This window comes from Mustela erminea, chromosome X (genome assembly GCF_009829155.1).
Source record: "Mustela erminea isolate mMusErm1 chromosome X, mMusErm1.Pri, whole genome shotgun sequence".
Classification (NCBI taxonomy): domain Eukaryota; kingdom Metazoa; phylum Chordata; class Mammalia; order Carnivora; family Mustelidae; genus Mustela; species Mustela erminea.
Genome location: NC_045635.1, coordinates 16,040,038 through 16,062,107, shown reverse-complemented (window position 1 = coordinate 16,062,107; position 22,070 = coordinate 16,040,038).

Below are 22,070 nucleotides of genomic sequence, written 5' to 3'. Positions count from 1 at the left end.
ACATACAAGCATTTAATCAAGATTTGTTTATCATCAACCTTTATCCGTGGAGCAAAAAGAGGTTGTCAAATTTATGGGTTCCATTTTCTACCCTTTAAATTTTCAAGCAGATGCTGACAGTTTACTCATGGCTATCATGCCTGCCACAGTTGAAGGAATAGTTTATATTTTTCTGAAAGCTGCCCAGCATCATAGGTGTTTTAAATGTTCTCTGCTAAGTAAGAAAAAGTCAGAACATAATAAGTGTGCCTGTTGTATATACTTGTAGTCCTACCTAATTCAAAGCTGGCTGGGAGTGTAAAGGAAGCTAAATCTTATTTGTACTGGCATTTGATAAAAGGCAAAAGTCATTTCTGCCCAGATCTAAACAAGCCAAAAGAGTTACAGAAGTAAGAGAAGTATCCAGAAGGTTCCAGAAATGTAAGAAACTACGGACGTGCGCGCACATGTGCGTATGCGAGAGAGTGTGTGTGCCTATCTATGAAGGGATGACACTTAGGTACATCCAGAAAGGGATGAGGCTAAGTAACAGATATGAGTAGCATTCAACAAAATAATTTCTATGTGCCCTGTAAACTTGTGACTGAAAATATCTGCGGACATTCAAATCCTATCAAAAAGATTTTGAGAATGAGCTCAAGGAATATGACTGGAATATGACAGGAATTTTAAAAAGTTGATTGGATTAGGTTTTAAAAAAAAAGATTTTAATGGCAGAAGAGGGACGCTCATACTGGGGCTAGAAAAAGAAAGACCAGAAAGAATCAGTTGGGGTCTCTTTCACCAACCAGGCACAGGTAAACGGGCCTGAATCGCCAAAATGGGCTTTCCATCTTACTCAAGAGATGTACCCCTGTGTTAGCCTAGAAAATACCCCCCCAAAATAGCCAAGTCGTAACCCCTGGAGCCTGAATGTTACCTTATATGACAAAATTGACTTTGTAGATGTGATTAAGTTATGGATCTTAAAATGGGGAGATTATCTTGGGTTATTGAGATGGGCCTAAACACCACCACATGTATCTTTATAAGAAGGAAGCAGAGGGAGATTTGACACAGAGGAGAAAGTGGTGTGAAGGTGGAAACAGAGAGTAGAGTGATGTGACCGCCAGCGGGGGAACATGGGAGCCACTAGAGGCTGGGAAAGGCAAGGAATAGATTCTCCCCTACAGCCTCTGGAGGGAGCGTGGCCCTGCCAACATCTTGATTTTGGCCCAGTGAAACTGACTGTGGACTTCTGGCTTCCATAACTGTGAGAGAGTTTCTCTTGTTTGAAGTCACCCAGTTTGTGGTGATTTGTTACAGCAGCCACAGGGAGCTAATACAACCCCCACTTCAGATGAGTGCCTCTGGCAAGTGCATCTTCGAGACACTATTACACTCACGTAAAGGACCCTCTCTAACTGACCCCCAGGCCTGCGTCATCTGCTGTCTGGCTTTAATCCCTTGCCCTCCAGTTAGGCTTCTGGATAATAATTTGGCGTTTTTTTAAATAGATTTGCCAGAACAGAGAGACCACACCAACCAGAGACAAACTTTTTGGTCTGCTCAGCAGTGAGATTTTCTATTGTGAATTTACTTTAGACTTTTGCCTCAGTCTCTGTGAGACTGGCTAGTGGAAGCCAACTGCCCCGAACTTGGTTAGCTTCTATCCTACTAACAGAATCAGTTTTCTAGACCTGCAGTGTTAAAGCCCCAGTGTGCAAATTTATGATGATGTCACCAGCCTACTGACCTGGGCAGTAGGCTGATGGCCTGGGCAGCCAGCCATCTTTCCTTGGTAACATCTTCATCTCCTCTGTCAAAATAGAACAGTTGTCTGTATCGGTTGAACTCATTTCAAGTTACCAGTATAGGTGCAATCTTTTCTTCCAAAGATAGAAGAACATCATGAAAATAGGCCCCTGATATATTTGTCAAGACTTACTCAGTTGCAAGCGAAATAAACTCCAACTCAAATTAGTTTAGATACACAAACCAAAAAGAAATTTATTTCCTCTCATGAATGGGATGTTCCAAGAGAAGGCTTCAGATTCAGGCATAGCTGGATCCAGGAGCACTATGCTATAACCAGAAATTTGTTCCTTTCTATTCATCTCCCAGTTCTGTCTTCTTCTTGTTGACTTTTGGTGTCTGGTAAGCTTTCTTCTCTGGATGGAAGATACAGCCATTAGAAGTTCAAGACTTACTTACCCTTATATCTAGCAATCACAGCAACAAGAACAACAAAAAAGTTGTCTCTTTGCTATTTGTCCTAGCAAAAACTCCTGGGAAAGTTCCGTTGGGTCTAAGGTTTTAGATCCATTTTCAATTAGTCACTGTTGCCAAAAGTTTTGTGTTAAATTGTCTGTGTGACCATTTTTTTTCAAATGTACCAGTATGAACAATATGAAATATGTGTATAAATCAAGTCTGATCTCTACCCTGAGAGTAGTTAGCATTTAAAATCCTCTTATCAGAATCAACACTCCAGGAGAGACTAACTAGCGTAGGAGTACTCTAATCACAAATCAGTACCTTCCCAAGTTCCCAGCAGGAAAAAGCTCACTCAAATTAGGATAAATCAGAGAGGGTTTAATAAACCTATGATTTATGAAGGTCTGGAAAGGATGTAGTATAGTGTTGAGGAGCTAGTCACAACAGGGCTATTCCATCCCTGAACACAAAGGGATGCAAGAATCAGTTATAAGAACCTAGAAGGAGAAGGTCATATAGACTGCTGCATATAGACCTTCGAGATGGGTTACAGCCAGCTTGGAGCAGCCCTGCAAGGATGAATTGGGGAAATAAATATCCTAACCTCATCCTCCTCCCTCTTCCCAGTCACCTGCTGGGCTGGCTCATCATTAGTCAAAACCAACTGGAAGCCAGAGGGAAAGGAAGCCCATTGATCAAGTCCATACAGGTCAGTTTCCCAGGCCAGAAAGCAGGGACAGAAAGCACAGAGAGAGCAATCTGGACAGGTAAACAGAATCTTTAGCACAAGGTGAGGTGATAGAGCACTTAGCATATATTATCAAAACCTACACATAAAATATTTCCTAATTAACATAAAGAAGGTTGGAAAAATGATATAGGTAAGACAAATAATGTTCCAATTAGTAAATGGCTAGGAAGACTGTAGAAGCCCCACCACCCTTGCCTGAGAATCTGGAAAGACCAGCATTCTAATGTCACAGGTAGCATTGGAAGGGTGAAACTCCATACCCCGCATTGCTCCATTTCAAGGAGAACTCTGTCTCCAGGCACACTTACAGGGCTGACCTGTCCTTGTTGGCATATTGAGGCATCCACAAAAGACTGTCATGCTAGGTGCTATTTTAAGTGTCCCTGTCAGAACAGAACTTCCCCGAACTACACAACAGACTAAATAGCGTGTTTGGAGCTGCTTGCTAATATATACTTGCAGTTTTTGTAAGGTTTAGTCTAAGACTTGCTTTCACTGTAGGGTACTATCTGGGAGCTGGGTTATAAGGGAGAAGATACAGGACTTCCACAAACAGCTAGCCACCAGGGACTCCCAACATTTTCCAAGGGACCCCAACATTTGCTGAATGGCCAGCTTGGACCACATGCCCAGCCCTGTGGCAAGGGGGAAGTATCATCTCAACCCAATCCATCCAGAATGGATTTTCCATAAGCAAAAACAAACTGCTACAAGAAGAAAGTTGGGGGAGGAAAGGACAGAATATTGGTAGATAATAACTTCACCTACCCTGGTTTATTACAGTTTCCATTTGTGGATTTATCACTCATGATTTCAGCTATTCCTGAATCACCCTGAATATCCATGAAATTCATAATTTATACTTTCACTAAGGGACAAAATTGCCTCGCCCGTGCTACAAGTCAGAGAGCAGTGGAAGGGTATTCAGCTAGTGAGTAAGCCTGGCTGGCCACCTGTCAACCACATCTCCAAGTGGCTCTGTTCTTCTCTCCCGCATCTGCACAAGAAGCTTTAATAAGAGAGAAACTTTGTGCTTAGTCAAGGCTTCCCTCAGGTGATGGCAACTGTGGATATTGGTGCTGAAGTGAAGAAGTGATGAGATCTTTCATAAACAGATTACAAACACCCTGTGTTCAAAAATCATCTCAAGTCTGAAAGAGCTACTCAAATATTGTCTTACCTGACTGCATGTTATGAGCTTAAATGCCATAATGTATTCAAGAGGAGCCTAGGGCACACACCTTAGGAATGACATAGGTTAAACTGTATTTTAAAAATCTGTATAACATTCATGATCCCTGTTGCAGTTACCTATTCTTATATAACAAACTACCCCAAGCTTAGTGTCTGAAAGCAACAAATATTTTCATGGCTCACAATTCTGCAATCCAAGCTGGGCTCCTCTAGGCAATTCTCCTGCTGGTCTTCCCAGCCATCACTCATGTATCTGCATTCAGCTGGCAGGTTGGTTAAGGACTGGGCTCAGCTAGGACACTACGATGCTTGGATCTCCCTGTCTCTCCCTCCACATAGCCTCTGCACATGCTCTCTCCATTTCAGATAGCCAGATTCTTATATAATGGCTCAGAACTTCCAAGAGCACAAATGCAGGAACTACCAGGTCTTCCTATGGCAGAGGCACTGGACACACTCCATTAATTAAAGTGATTCGCAAAGCCAGCCCAGCTAAGGGCAGGAATATGGGAAGACATGGGGGCTATGGTTGTAATGGACAACCATGGCTCCCCTATACTATAGTCCTAGGTACTTTTTAGTACTTTTGTACTTTAGTACTTTTGCTTAAAAAAAAATCCAGATACATCCTCACTTTGTAGATTATGAAGCTGAGGCTTATAGAGATTAAGAAGCTATTCCAAAGTTACCCAGATAGATTTGAATCCAAAGGCCATACTCAATCTACTAACCATAGGGTATCATACTACGTTTGGAATATATAGTTAAGTTACATTCCTGCAAACATATTCATTGGATGGTCCTTGGTAGAGTTGCAAAACAACACATGCTTTCATCTCCCCTTCTCTCCTCTTTAGCCTCTACCCCAATATTATCATCATCTACTCTAGGACTTCCAACAACTCAGATTCCAGAGGTAATTCCCATATGGTTTTCTCCAGGCACAAAATTAATGGCACTCACTACTACACCCACAAGAGCACTCATTTGACAGCTCAGGCTGGGCTCAAACGCATCCATACTTAGGATTACCATGTCCCTGATTCCCCAACCCTCCCTAGCCCAAGGTGAATGCTGTCCATACGTCTCAAAGGTAATACTGTACTGCCATTCCCCATCTTGAGGTACTTGTATCAGCTTTCAGACAAAGCAGTAGAATCAAGGAGTTCTTGAGGCTGTGGATTCTGGGCCACTGAGCTACAGATGATAAGACTAAACAGGTAGTCCCAGAAAGAGAGGGAGGGCATGTCAGGGTGCCGTGAGTAGACGCTTTGGGTTTGTTTTGTTTTGTTTTGTTTTTAACTATTATTAATTGACATCCCCAAAAACTTAATCAGAGACTTAAGGTGCCCACAAATAACTGTTAAAGCATACTGACATAAATATTTGACTTTGAGGGCACCTGGGTGGCTCCATCGTTAAGTGTCTGCCTGTGGCTCAGGTCATTATCCCGGGGTCCTGGGATTGAGACCCATATCGGGCTCCCTACTCCGTGGGAAGCCTGCTTCTCCCTCTCCCACTCCCCCTGCTTGTGTTCCTTCTCTCACTATGTCTCTCTCTGTTAAGTAGATAAATAAAATCTTTTAAAAAATATTTGACAGATTTTCAGAGCAGTCTGTTGCCAAACAAGTGCACTGAAGGTTCAATTTTATTTTGCGTTTTCCCCACACTGGGCCCCAAGATGGTTTGGGGAGAGACTGAACAAAGAAGGAGCAGGAGAAGCGAGGGCCTACTTGCGCCACTCTTGGGCCCACTGTTCCTTGCATTTCAGGTTCTCCTTTCTCTTAGGAATCTGACCCACACCCCAGGGGTACACCCTCCTCACCACACCATCACACTCACTGGATTGATGCTACAAGTCAGGCTGACAGCTGATACAAGGACCCCGAGGTGGAGAGTGGCATCATAGGACCCTCTACCTTGGGGCCCAGAGGGTTGATGAATGAACGACAGTAGAACCCTACGTGTTAATACATTTCAGCCCAGCCTCAGCTTTAAGTGGGTGCCATTTTCTCTGTGTGTATGAGACAATTTAAAGATGAGAGCAAACTGTCAGCCTTAATTCTCCAAGATCTATAATCTGCATCAGAGCAAGAAGAGAAAAGCACAAAAATTAATTCAACTCTGTAAATATAATACTAATTATATCCTTTAAGTGATCTATTTACCATTTAGGCTATATCACTACTCAGCACACTAGCAATTATGTGCATATCATTAAAATGTGTCCTGTTGATATGGTTTCAAGTTATATTTGATTATGACACTAATCCATGAGACTCACTGTAAGCAATATATGAAAATCAGTCTTCACACTTTATAATTATATCATGAATTTTCAGTCTTTGTAATTTGCTGCTCATAAAACACGGTCACAGCTTAAACAATTAAAGAAAATGTTAACTATTACTCATCATATATTGCTTTTTCTCCATTTAATTGTTTGTGAAAATTCTTTGATTTCACATTTAAATAATTCAATGATCCTTGACTGTGGCACCATGAAACGTTTGTTTACTTCTCTCAGACACACTTTTAATATGCAGTGTTTCTCTTCGTTTGTGCTTAGTACATCTAGCGTGTTGTATTTCCTGGGGCCAGAGCCATAAAAGGAAAATGTAGTAGAACATTCTACCTGTAGCTTTCATCTACATGTAATTTTTTAATTTATATGTGCTTTACTGCTGAATGTTGGGGAGACAATATATGGGAACAACTTATCAAAGTGTTGGAATACCTAGTCCATGAAGACAATTTCTTCCCAGTTCTTTGAGGCAAGGGCTATATTTACAGGATGCTAAAGGCCAAAGGATGATAGAATTACTGGGTGAGATCTCCTTGACAAGCAGGCAAGTGTATCCAAATTGGGACGAAGATTACATAGGCAGGTTTACTCTCCCGTTTGTTTCCAGTAAATCACCTACCACAAACTGACCTGAGCAGACTGGTGAGTCACAGACTTTAGGATGTTTTTTGGATGGATAGGAGTAGTCTTCAATAGTTACAAGTAAGTGAGGGCAATAGGTCTCCTTTCCAACAACCTCGCTGTCAGGTAGTATGTTATGATAAAAGCAAATGTCAGATCAAATTCTGACCCTCATACGAACATTCATAGCAAAGAGAGCCCCAGATGGCCGTATAATCTGTCCTGGAAGTTGAATGAAGTCCCAGTTTGGTGACCCTCCAGCTGCTCTTCCTGCCTCTTGCATGAAAGGTTTACATGACACCCACGTGCAGAACTGGAACTATTGAATTTAGTAAAATGTCTAGTCAGATTCAGACAACTAAGTCCCCCCTGAAGTGGCCAGACAAGCGACCAGTCTGTAATCCTAATCCTAGAGTGCCATTCTGAAGGGCTCTGGGCTATTGGCTTCACCAGATTCTTAGACCCCTATCATGCAAGGGGCAGGACTTCCTCAGCAGCATTTCTAACCAATGCACACTGTTTGAATACCGTACATTTCACCATTGAGAAATGATTTCTAACATCCATTAGGCTAATTAACAGATCCTATGATATTGATCTGAGATAGATATTTGCAGGCTTATAGTAGTTGCTTTGGGAATATTGGGGTCTGATGAGAGTCTTTCAAGGGAGAATAATCCCTAGAATGAGTATCCTCAATTAGAAAACTTTGAATGTTAACCACTGCCCTAGGGTATAGATTAAAAGTAATGTGCACAAATATAGATCATACTATCTTTGCTGAAGTATTTTAAAGTAAATTACACTGCAGTGACCATATGCAATGAGATACGATGTTGTTAGGGCAATGACTGTAATAAAAGCTGGATTTCAATATTTTGTTTGTTTTACATGTAAAAGCTTTTGAGAAAATGAATGCCTTTGAGCTAGGCTTAAAACATAATTGCTAGAATTGCCATATGATCCAGCAGTTCTCCTTCAGGGTAGATACTCAAAGGAATTGAAAGAAAGGTCTTAAAGAGATATTTGTTCATAGCGGTATTATTTACAGTGTTAAAACCCAAGTGTCCATAGACAGATGAATGGATTTAAAGATGTGATATATACATATAATGGAATATTATTCAGCCTTAACAAAAGAAGGAAATTCTAATATCTAATATGGTTGAATCTTGAGGACATTATGTTAAGTTTAATAAGTCAGCCACAAAGAGACAAATATTTTATGACTCTACTTATATGAGGTACCTAAAGTAGTCAAAATCATAAAGACAGAAAGTAGAATGGTGGTTGCCCGCAGCTAGGGGATGGGTAAATATGAGGTATTATTGTTTAATAGGTATTGAGTCTTAGTTTTGCAAGATGAAAAGAGTTCTGGAACTGGATGGTGGTGATGATTATACAACAATATGAATGTATTCAAGAGTACACTTTATGGGGCACCTGGGTGGCTCAGTGTGTTAAAGCCTCTGCCTTTGGCTCAGGTCATGATCTCAGGGTCTTGGGATTGAGCCCTGCATCTGGGCTGTCTGCTCAGCGGGGAACCTGCTTCCTCCTCTCTCTCTCTGCCTGCCTCTCTGCCTACTTGTGATCTCTGTGTCGAATAAAGAAATTTTTAAAATCTTTAAAAAAAAAAGAGTACACTTTATCGTAAGTTCTATCTCATGTGTATTTTATCACAGTAAAATACTGAAAAAGAGTCACATTTGCTGCAATTTTACTGTTTGAAATTCATCATGATACCAATATTTTCTGAGTTTCTGTCACTCTATCATTACCTGAAGCCTCAGGAAGAATCCACTGGTAAGAATAAGGTGAGTTCAGGGGACCGCAAGCAGCCCACCCAACTGGAAATGAGGACTTGAGTGGCATGGGATGAGACAAGAGACCAGAGAGTACCAGGTCCAGTGCAAAGGAACAGCAAAGAGGCCTGGGCAAGGGAACCTCCAAGGGAGTAAAAATTAAGGTGGTATTCATTGTCAAGTGCCAACTGTGCATTTGCCTGATCATTGAGAAGAAGTGTCTCCTTAAATTTTGCTCCCAAGGTATCTTGCTTGCCTCCCCCTACTTCCAGCCCCACACAAGGGGCCTTGTTTTCAAAGTGGGGAGCTTAGATTGCATCCTAATGGCTATGGGGAAGCTTCCAAGGAACCTATTCCAGTTTTTCTGAAAGACAATCCTTACCATTGTGTAGAGAACTGGTTGGAAGGAAGGAAGACTGGAGTCAGGGAGAGGAATCCAGACAAAAGATGGTGAGGGATTTATCTAAGGCAGTGAGTGGTCTCAGGGCTGGAGAACAGAGGATGCTGGGATGGAGTGGAGTGTTTAGAAGGTCCAGGAGACAAGTGAGGTTGAAAGAGTCTGAAGAGAAGTTGAGTCTGAGGCAGAAGGAGCTTCTATAGCCCATTGAATAAAACCCAGAGTGGGGGTGGGAATTACATTTCCATCCTTAAAACATTAGTATTTCTGCTATGATTTCTTAGAAAACTCCTGCTGGAAGCTATTGCTGGAAATAAAACATCTGGAGCAGACACTACTAGTTGCCTACCCTAAATTCCTTCCGCTAACGACTGGTTTATATAAAAAGGGCACAAGCCTCCTTACCTCCTGTCGTCCAACCTCCACCTCAGAATGGCCAGTCCACAGTTGTTTCAGTGATGGCTTTAGGCTACAGCTGGAGAGACTCAGCAAATCCTTGCTCTTCAGCAGAAACAGGAAGACAGGAAGAGAGGGGAGTACTCCAGAAACTTCCATGGAGAAGTATGTAAAAAGTCTTGCCAGAACAATGCAGCTGGGCAACATCTTGCCTTTCTTTTTCCTTTGAAACTCTGTTCAGAGTGGGTGGGTGCATGCAGACAGACACACACACACACACACACACACACACACAAACACATACACATACACACAAATCACAAACATAAATACAACAAAAATGCACACACACACACTAAATGGAATTTGCCAGTTTTGCTAACCAGGGTTAGCTTTGCAATCAGCTCTAAACTCCAGCAGGACAAGCTTCTTTTGTGCCATATTGGGGGAACTCAGGCATCTGAACCAATTGGCCAAAATACTACTCAGTTGGCAAACAACTTTGTGTTGCCAAACCAAGAGTGAGGTTTGAGAATGGGCTGCAACCCCCAGGAGTGAGGTTCAAGAGAGGGAAATTTTGGAGTTTCTTCAAGAGGGAAAATGCAACAGCTTCTCTTACTGTTCAGCTGTAAATATTTCTTGAGACCCTTCTTTGTTCATAGTTCTGTGTTCGGTGCTAGAAGAGGAATGCTGTGAAGTATAGAAACCCAGTCCTCACTTTCTGTGAGAGAAAAAGCTCTTCTCTCCTTTCCTGCTTGGCCCTTAAATAGAAAGTTCTCCTAACACTTCTATGTCCTTACAGATGTGGTGGACGGAAGCTTTCACCCTTTGCTCCTCTCTTCGTGAGACACAAAAATAGACAAAAATCTGACATACATTAATCTTGCATCACGTGGTATAAATGTCACTGGCACAAATGGTCCCTCCTCTTGCATTTGACTTTCTGGAGACATCCTGCCTGTGGGAGGAATCCCTAGGGCTTACTGTCTACTCCCCATTATAAGTGCACCATGGTGGGGCTTCCTCGCCCTGCAGGAGAGACTTGCAGCTGTCCACTTGCTCTCCCTTTGCTTAGGCAACTCAAAGGTAGAAACAGTAGGAGAGAAGAGTGAGCTGGGCCTTGGTTCTAACGGGAGGCCCTCTTTCTTGCTTTCTGTTATTGCTGTGTGAAGAACAGGGCCATGACTAAGCCAATAATTCAGGAAGGATGAGGAACCTGGGGAGCAGACCTGACCCCTGCCTATAGTTAGAGCTGTCCATCTGAGCCCAGCCAAAATCAGCAAAGCCATGCCAGCCAACCTGCAGACATGTGGAAACGAAATGCTTATTGTTATTTGCCGCGGAGATTTTGTGGTTGTTTGTAGCAATTGCTAATTGGTACAGAAACTGGTGATTCCAAGTAATTAAACAGCCAGACTCTGGATTCCAGTCGCCTGGATTCAATGGCAAACTCTCCAACCCAAAAGCTGATAAAGCCAGACAAGTTATTTGCCTGCTGTGTCTGTGTATGCATAAAATGAGGATAATGCTCTTCTACCTCCCTTAGAGAGTTTTGGTGACAATTTGATTTCTTAATACACTCAAAGTATGTGATACCTGGAATATTGTAAACATTCGATCTATCAATGTTTTCCAGCATTTTATCTAGCAATAAAAAGCTGCTATAGTCTTTTGCACATAAATACGTGTGTTGGAATCAACTTGCAAACTTATATCAGAAATCCTTCGGGGCAGTGTTGGGGGGCGCCCGGGTGGCTCACTCATTAGGCGTCTGCCTTCAGTTCAGGTCATGATCCCAGGGTCCTGGGATCGAGCCCCCCATCCAGCTCCCTGCTCAGTGGGAAGTCTGCTTCTCCCTCTCCCACTCCCCCTGCTTATGTTCCCTCTCTTGCTGTGTCTGTCAAATAAATAAGTAAAAGCTTTAAAAAAAAAATCCTTCAGGGATTTTGGTTGGGATTGCATTGAATCTATAGATCAAGTCAGAGAGAATTGGCATTTTAATATTGAGTTCCAATCCACAAATATGATACATCTCTCCATTTAGTAGGTCTTATTTAATTTTTCCTAGCAATGTTTTATGATTTTCAGTGTTAAAATTTTGCACATATTTTGTTAAATTTATGCCTAAGTATTTCATGTTTTGTGATAGTGTAAATAATATCATTTACTTCAGTTTCCAGGTCTGCATTGCTAGTGTATTGCATTTTTCAAGCATGCAACCTTGCTAAACTCAGTTTTAGTAGCTTTTTGGTAGATTCTTTGGATTTTCTACGTAGAGGAACATTCCAGCTCCTCATAAAGACAGTTTTGTTTCTTCCTATCCAATCAATATGCCTTTTTTAAATTTTTTTTTTTTTGGCCTTCCTGCTATAAGCTGGGACCTCCAGTACAATGTTGAATAGAAATAATCAGAGAAAGTATACTTGTGTTGTTCTTGGTGTGAGGGAGAAAGCACTCAGTCTTTCATCATTAAGTTTAGCTGTAAAGGTATTCCCTTCTATTCCTAGTTTTCTGATAGATTTTATTAAAAATTGGTGTTGAATTTTGTCAAAAATTGTTTGTAACTATTGAAATGATCATTTTTTTCCTTTTTAAATTGGTTAATAAGGTAAATTACATTGATTGATTGCTAAATATTAAAACAGCATTACATTCCTGGGATAAACCCCACTTCTTCTTTATGTAATATTGTTTTCATGTTACTGGATTTGATGTGCTACTTTTTGTTGAAGATTTTTGCATCTATGGGGCGCCTGGGTGGCTCAGTGGGTTAAAGCCTCTGCCTTCGGCTCAGGTCATGATCCCAGGGTCCTGGGATGGAGCCCCACATCGGGCTCCCTGCTCAGCGGGGAGCCTGCTTCTTCCTCTCTCTCTCTGCCTGCCTCTCTGCCTACTTGTGATCTCTGCCTGTCAAATAAAGAAATAAAATCTTTTAAAAAAAGATTTTTGCATCTAGGTTTTTGAGAAATATGAGTCTATAGTTTTCTTGTTATATCTTTGTGTGGTTTTAGTGTCAGGATAATGTTGGCTTCATCAAATGTGCTGAGAAAATTTTGCTCCTCTTTTATTTGAGGAGTCTGTATAGTATTGGTATTATTGCTTCCTTGAATGCTTAGTAGAATTCATCTGTAGTTTTTTGGGAGAAAGAGTGTGCACTATAAAAGCAGTGTACTTCATAGCTATAAAGTTATCTTGATTATCTGTACCTTCTTCAGTGAACTCTTGGTAATTTGTGTCTTCCAAAATTTTCCCTCTAATTTATCAAACTTATTGGCATAAAACTATCCACAATATTCCCCTTCTCTTCTTCATGTCTGTGTGATCTTTAGTGATGTCTCCTCTTGCATTCCTGGTAGTGATAACTTGCCTTTTATCTCTCTTTCCTGATCAGTCTGACTGAAGGTTTATGAATTTTATTGATGGTTTCAAAAAACCAACTTCTAGCTGACTTTCTTTATTTTTTCCATTTTCTATTTCATTGATTTCAACTCTGTTATTAGGTCCTCCTTTCCCCTTGCTGTGGGTTTCATTTACTCTTCTTTTACTAGTTTCATAAGGTAGAAACATGGCCCATTGATTTGTGAATCTATTTCAAATATAAGTGTTTAATGCCATACATTTTCGTCTAGGCACTATGTTATAAGCATCCTACAGTTTTTGATACAGTCAACACTAAGTTGCGTCTGATTTGCTTTGTGGTTTCTTCTTTGACCAGTGATGCTATTCTTTAATGGGCACATGGATCCTGCCTCTATTTCTCAGTTGATTCAGAATGGGTATGACAAAGACGCGTGTTTAATTAAGATCCTCCACCCAGTTACCTACCAGGATCAAACTGTGAGGTCAGGCGTAAAGAAAAGCATCTAAGCGCTTATGGCCAGTGGATCCTATAGACCTTGTGCATCCGACTCACCTAACTACTTTTTAAAAATACAGGTCCCTGAAAAAAAATAAAGTATAGGTCCCTGAATTCTATCCTCAGAGATTCTAATTCAGTATATTTGAAGTGGCAGTAAAGGAGTCTGCATTTTATAATCTACATTTAAAAATTACTCAAGAATAACTCCCTAGGGGGACACCTGGGTGACACAACAAGCTAAGCATGGGACTTTTGGTTTTGGCTCAGGGGGTACCTCAGGGTGGTAAGACTGAGCTCTGCGTCCGGCTCCAGGCTCAGTGCATGCCTGCTTAAGATTCTCTCTCCCTGCCCCTCCTATGCCACCATGCCCTTTCTCTATCAAATAAATACCTAAATCTTTTTCAAAAAAGAAGAAGAAGAGGAAGAAGAAGAAGAATTTCCTAGGGCACTATGATATTGAGTTAGATTTCAAAGCCCATGTTAGGGTGTAGAGAGAAAGTATTTTCTGCAGGGCCTGGACTAGAGTGAGGAGAAAAAGCACCTAAAGTGTAACATTTACGGAGACTCTCACTCCTGGGGTCTCGGGTAGACTTGCACACAGCTGAGAGTGAATGTGGCCTGAAATTTTGTTTCCTTCACAGCCCTCTTGCCTGACCACAGCCCAGGTTTTCAGCATTCAGAAGAAGTGCAGGTGTAGACAGGAGCATCTGTTCTGCCTGATGCCCCCTATCCCACCTCACTCCCAGGGTGGCCCTCCAAACCATCTTAATAGAACACTAGGTCACTTGCAGGCTGACCTTGAATGAACTTTTGCTGCCGGCCCTACATTCCTAGCCAATCCCAGCACCCACATCCCTAGCTTATGCCTCCTTGGTGACCACATCTCAGCCTTACATCAACATCTCCTAAAAAGTAAATACCCAACTCTTTGCCCTAACTTGAGAATGGGTTTCTTCCAACTCTGTTTGTAAGTCACTTATTTGGGATTTGAAGGATTTCAATCTTAATTCGAAGGATAACGGTAAGCCTATTGGGAAATCATGAAAAGAGTTGTAAGCAGGCATCTTAAATTCCACACGTTTGTTTAGTTCCTCTTTTGTTTTGAATAGCTTAATCTCACTGTTTTTCTCTTTGCAAGCTTTGTTTGCATTGACTTTATTTTTCTAAAATCTTCAAATGTGAACATTCTTTGAATGCTTTGATTAAAGATTTCCAAGTGATCTTGAGAAAACAATGAAATAAAATTTAGAGGACTCACTCACAAAAGTGTACAATGACAATGTAGGACATTTAGGCTGATTTACAAAGTAGTTCTTTTGACAACTGCATCTTCTATTTTCATTGGTAAAATATTGCAGTTTGTTTATACACGATTATAACTTATGCACGAGCCCTGCTAGTGCCAAGTATATTTCAGTTCCATGAATTTCTTAATTTTAGCAAGAACATTGTTTTCACCGTGATGTCATGCTGGCCCCAAATTTGTATTTTATCCATCACCCTGAAAACAAGTAATTTTATCTGCAAATGCTGAACTTTTAAAATTAATTTACTATGACTTTACTAATAATAATGGCAGACCTTCAAAAGCTTTATTTGATTCCAGGGATTGAACGCAAATATCAAACTATAATTGGAACGAACTCGGTTTTTTACTTGAGGCAGCTGATGACACCAATATAAAATGTATTCTTTAACTCTCTGTGAACTTCTGTGTCTGCTGGAGCAACACATTGACAGGAACGGCTTCACTTTTTGTATGTGTACAAGAAAACTTGGAACTGAGTTCAGCCAAATTAAGATCAGCACAAAGTGAGATAGAAATGTATCTTAGATGTGGACAGGGAGGATCCCTGCCCTGGGCCCTGAATTTTAGGAGCCCTGGACATCACAAACACAAAAAAGTAAGTACATTTAAAAGCTCATGGATAGCTCCCTCACTCAAGATCCAAGACCCAGTGCTGGTAGACTGGGGAGCCCAACTCTGCCCATCCACAGAAGACTAACACCTTTCACAGCTCAGGAATCTCTTCTCCACAACTCTTTCCCAGTCTTCCGGGAACAGAAAGCAACTAATGCTGTTGCTGAAATGCTGTTGCTGAAATCAGAGACAGAAGCAGTTATAAAAAGCAAAGAATGGAATGGTAGAGAGACTTACATAAGAGAAAAGGCAAATCAATTGACTTGTCAACTATTTCCCTGCAGATAACAAGAATACAATAGACTGATCATAACCAAGTATTATTTCCAATTAGTGTTGAGTATCCATTGCCTTGCTTTTCTCCTTGTTTCACTTCTTGGTTTCAAAAGTACTAGTGATTTAGTATATATCTGTAATGTTTTCTAATATTAAACAATTCATACTATTCTTAAATTGATGCGTGTGTGTACATATATCCATACATATACATATATCTATTTCAGTGTTCTCTATGTGTAAGTAAATATAAGTCTAGCTATAACATGAGTGAAGCGTGCTGCAGAGTCTTTAAATTACAGCTAGATGGACAATGAACCCTAGAATTGTGAACAGTTCTGTTTTTATAAAATTCTTTAATACGCTTGGATTTCACTTTCCATTTCAGACTTAAATTGAAATGTTCACCGTCATTTAATTTTCATGGTAAAAATTGATGATATTCGTTAATTATAACGTATATTTCCTTTAATTGATAATTTTGAATATTTCAGGAGATACCATTTTTGAAAACATGAAAAGTAACTTGATTTTTCTTTTTTTTCTTTACTTCTAAATTATGTATTTTTTTACAGAGAGCGCATTCATGTGCATGCGTAGGGGGAGGGGGAGGGGCAAAGGACAGATAGAGAGAGACAATCTTAAGCAGGCTCCACAGAGCCTGCCGCAAATCCTGGCACAGGACGTGATCACACGACCCATTTTTTTTTAATTTTTTTTAAATTTATTTGACAGACAGAGATCACAAGTAGGCAGAGAGGCAGGCAGAGAGAGAGGAGGAAGCAGGCGCCCTGCTGAGCAGAGAGCCCGATGTGGGGCTCGATCCCAGGACCCTGGGATCATGACCTGAGCCAAAAGCAGAGGCTTTAACCCACTGAGCCACCCAGGCACCCCTCACACGACCCATTTTGAGTTTATCTTTGTGTATGGTGTAAGAGAATGGTCAAGTTTCATTCTTCTATATATAGCTGTCCAATTTTCCCAGCACCATTTATTGAAGAGACTCTTCTTTCCACTGGATATTTTTTCCTGCTTTGTCAAAGATTATTTGACCATAGAGCTGAGGGTCCGCTTCTGGGCTCTCTACTCTGTTCCACTGGTCTATGTGTCTGTTTTTGTGCCAGTACCATGCTGTCTTGGTGATCACAGCTTTGTAGTAAAGCTTGAAATCAGGCAACATGATGCCCCCAGTTTTGTTTTTCTTTCTCAACATTTCCTTAGCAATTCAGGGTCTCTTCTGGTTCCACACAAATTTTAGGATTGTTTGTTCCAGCTCTTTGAAAAATACCAGTGGAATTTTGATCGGGATGGCGTTGAAAGTATAGATTGCTCTGGGCAGCATAAACATTTTAACAATGTTTATTCTTCTGATCCATGAGCATGGAATGCTTTTCCATCTTTTTGTGTCTTCTTCAGTTTCTTTCATGAGTGTTCTGTAGTTCCCTGAATACAGATCCTTTACCTGTTTGGTTAGGTTTATTCCCAGATATCTTATGGTTCTTGGTGCTAGAGTAAATGGAATTGATTCCCTAATTTCCCTTTCTGTATTTTTATTGTTAGTGTATAAGAAAACCACTGATTTCTGTACATTGATTTTGTATCCTGCCACATTACTGAATTGCTGAATGAGTTCTAGTAGTTTGGGGGTGGAGTCTTTTGGGTTTTCCATATAAAGTATCATGTCATCTGTGAAGAGAGAAAGTTTGACTTCCTCTTTGCCAATTTGAACACATTTTATTTATTTTTGTTGCCTGATTGCTGTAGCTAGGAGTTCTAGCACTATGTTGAACAGCAGTGGTGAAAGTGCACATCCTTGTTGTGTTCCTGATCTCAAAGGGAAGGCTGTCAGCTTTTCCCTGTTAAGGGTGATATTTGCTGTAGGTTTTTCAAAGATAGATTTTATGAAGTTGAGGAATATTCCCTCTATGCTTATACTTTGAAGCGTTTTAATCAGGAACGGGTGCTGTATCTTGTCAAATACTTTTTCTGCATCAATTGAGAGGACCATGTGGTTCTTCTCTCTTCTCTTATTGATTTGTTCTTTCATGCTGATTTGCAAATGTTGAGCCACCCTTGCATCCCATGCATAAATCCACCTGGTCATGGTGGATAATCTTTTTAATGTATTGTTGGATCCTATTAGCTAGGATCTCATTGAGAATCTTGGCATCCGTATTCATCATCAGGGATATTGATCTGAAATTCTCCTTTTTGGTGGGGTCTTTGCCTCGTTTGGGGATCAGGGTAGTGCTGGCTTCATAAAATGAATCTGGAAGTTTTCCTTCTGTTTTTATTTTTTGGAATATCTTCAGGAGAATAGGTATTATTTCTTCTTTGAATGATTGGTAGAATTCTCCAGGGAATGCATCAGGTCCTGGGCTCTTGTTTTTTGGGAGGTTTTTGATCACTGCTTCAATCTTGTTGCCAGATATCAAGATGCATTTTAACCATCCTTTATTTTGGTAAGATTCTCTGACCTCTTCTGGTCAGGTCACCCTTCCCCTACTCCCCCATAATGCACTTTGTACATGAGATCTGCATCACCATTTGCAGTCTTTCTGTTTATTTGTCCTTTTCACCTCATCTGTGAGCACCCTGAAGATAGACACCTTATCATCTCTGTATCTCCAGCACTTACACATTGCACTAGTCTAGATCAAGTTGGGCTGGGTTGGACACAATTTGAGAATAAATATTTAGAGCCAAAATATGGAGAAATGTTAATGGCTGGCTGATGAGATTATGTTTTGCTAAAGGGCTGATGCAGATAACTGGGGAGATTTTGAGCTAAAAAAGGCATGTTGACAGTATTATTCTAGGAGAATCAATCTGGAGCCATATAGAGGATGAACTGCATTTCTGCTCATGCTTACATGCTCCCCATCAACAATATGCTCTGTAAACACCCTCACATCCCCTCCCCATCTACTCCATCTGATCCTATCAAAGTAACAAACACATGAGAATATGGAAGGCATTCCTAAGTCAAAATTTTTCATTTTCAACAAATTAATGTTAGTATCCTTACTATATAAACAGGGAATTCTTATAAATAAACATGAGAAATACATCAATTGAAAAAAAGGGAAAAGACGTAAATTAAAAATGTCACAAAACAAGAAACTGGACCAGGCAACCAAAGAGATGGTAAACTAAATTAACAATAGGATGCCAATTTTCCCTATCACATTGTCAAAAATTATAAAACAAGTAATAGGCAGCATTGGCAAGGCTGTAGGAAAATGGCACTCTTATACATCAGGTGTAGGAGTGGAAGTTAGCACAGAATTTCTCAGAAAAAAAATTTGGAGATGAAGTTAAAGATAATATTATGCCAGACATTGAGAACATTTTTAATCACTCATTAATTTGGAAAAACTGAATGGCCAACAAAAGGGAATAATTAGATTCTGATATTGTCAAATAATGTCATTTTATAGTTATTTTAAGTCATCTTATAAAAGAATATTGAAAATGCAGAGTCTTTCATATTCCTATTATAATGTTTGGTTTAAAAAACAGGATATGGACACATACACATGGAAGGGTCACACAAAATGCATGTTTTGGCTGAATATCAAATGGCCTACTATTAAAACTGATAAATCTCACTATCACAGAATGAACTTCTGAGATACAAGAAATCAAGCCTTTAATGCCAAATTTAATTGTAATTACAATTTTATTATAAAAATTTTAGCAGTCAAAAATTTTAAGTTGTTGTTAGGGCATGGCGTGGTAATTTGGGGTAACCAATAAATGCTATCTTTTGACTGAGGCTGGTGGAAAAGTGAGATATTTTCAGGTAACTCATTTTTTTCTAATGCAATTTCCTCTTCATACTGTTATATTCTTCATTATGTAGGGATTAGGATGATATCTAGTCTAATGATATCTAAGGAATACTGTTGTGTGTGACTTGGGAGTCTCTCCTTATATTATTATTTATTTTTTCATAAACATTTGTTCACTCCCAAAGGATATGATGAAGTTCAGCTAAGACACTCTTCTAATATTCCTATTATCTGTACGTTTATTTCTTTTTTTTTTTAGCTATCCTAGAGTTCTTAAGTATTTACTTAAAACTAACAAATCTTACAGTCTTATAATAAGAAATAGATTTCTAAACATCACTGATGAATAAAATTTCAATACAAAACACACATAAGATGTTGATTTCAGGTTATATCTAGTATGCTTGACCATATTTGAATGAAAATAACCAAATAAATAATCAAATCAAATAAATATAACAGGCCTTCTTCATATTTCTGATATGGTTGGGTCTTGCTTTGTTTTTTATCTAATCTGATCATTTCTGCCTTTCAGTGGGGTATTTAGACTATTTGCATTCAATCTTGTTATTGATACAGTTGTTTTTAAAGCTACCATCTTGCTCTTTGTTTTCTACTTGTCCCATCTGTTCTTTGTTCCTTTCTTACTCTTTTCTCTCTTCTTCTGGGTTGAGTTTTCTTATGACTCCCTTCTATCTCTTTTGCTTGCTCATTAACTAAAACTCTTCACTCTATTATTTCAGTATTTGTTTTAGGGTTTATATACTTACCTTTAACTTAGCACAGTCTGCCTTCAAGTAATATGTCACTTCACATATAGTATAAGAACCTCACAAGAGCATACTTCCCTTTCCCCCCACGTGGCCTCTGGGACTCCGAATCTATAAGACTCTGCGTCTGCTGCCCGTTACTCCCTCCTCCGTTCTTGACTCAGCTTCACACACTCCATTCTTCGCTCAGTAATACACACTTCCTCCTGATATACTCTGACCTTGTGAGACTAAAAAAATCGTCACTGTGGTAGGCTGAATAATGGTCCCCACATATATCTACATCCTAATCCCTGGGACCTATGAATATTATCTTCCATGATGAGGAACTTTGCAGATGTGATTAAATTAAGGATTTGGAGATGAGGAGATTATCCTGGTTTTTCTGAGTGGACCCTAAATATAATTACAGGGTTCCTTATAAGAGGCCAGCAAGACTGTTAAAGGAGATGGAAGTAGATACCATGACAGAGCAAGACATTAGAGCGATGTAAGGAAGGAGTCCACAGCCAAGAGATGCAGGTGACCTCCAGAATGCGAAAAAGGCAAGGACAAAGATTCTCTTCTGAAATCTCCAGAAGGAATGCAACCCTACCAACTTTAGCCCCGTGAAACTGATTACAGATTTCTGACCTCCAGAGTTATAAGAAAATTAATTTATATTGTCAAGACCCAAAACCAGATCTTCACTGCAAAGCAATTGTTCAAACAGACATTGTTTGGTTGTTGGAAACTGGAAGCCACATTCGCAGGATTAAGAGAAGTATCGACTGTTAGGGTACAACAGGCAAGCAGACATTCAAGGAGGAAGTATATACAAGATCATTAATATTGTTTTGAACCCACGCAACTCAACAATTCTGGTTTAGATATAGTACACCAGTGTCCTCAGGAAAATAAATTCAACATTTTACAGATTTTTTTATTTAATATTTCTGTTTTTATGATAAAGGTTCTAGTGGCCTTATTAATTTATCTGCCTTGATTGCCTAAAATAACCAAATTTTTCCCATCTATAGAACTAGGAATAATACCAACATTACTTTTTCATTTTCAATATAGGAAAGAGACAAAGAATGGCAGACGCCTACATAATTGATCAGGTACTACATACTGTAATCCTTGGATTTTCCAAATTTCACTGTGGATTTTAAGCCTATACTGTTATCTGCTTAATTACCATCTCATGATTTTGATAACTTCATTGTTCATTTTCAGCCACCTTCATAAGTGAACTCTAAAGCCCATATTTGGCATTTGTACTTATCAAGTTTTGCCTTTTTGTCAGCTTTCATAAAGTTAGCTCTTACATGAGGTAAAGTGAAATGTTCTAAACATGCAATTATTTGCATATATTATTCCCTTCATCAAACATTTTATCCAAAATTAATATATCCCTAGGCATGAGAAGTGTTTCAAACTAAAAAGTATTCCATATTCAAGAATGTAATTTTGTTTACCATCTTATTTAGTTTTTTTCAGAATATATCACCCATTTGGATAATAAGCATATTTAAATGTCATGTGTTCCTGGACCAATAAATGCCCACACATTTTAATCATGAATATCTCTAAACTGTCATATTCTTCCTCTTTCTTCTTTAAATAAACAATTCTGAAAATCCACATACATTTAGTGTTCATCTATAAACAAAGTATACATTTTTTTCCAATCAGTTGTGAGGCTTTCCTGGAAAAGCATGGAGAAGGCAGTGTTCACTTAGTAAGCATTTTACCTAATGGAGCTTCATGAATATAAATGCTTACTAAATGATTTGCAGCCCTATT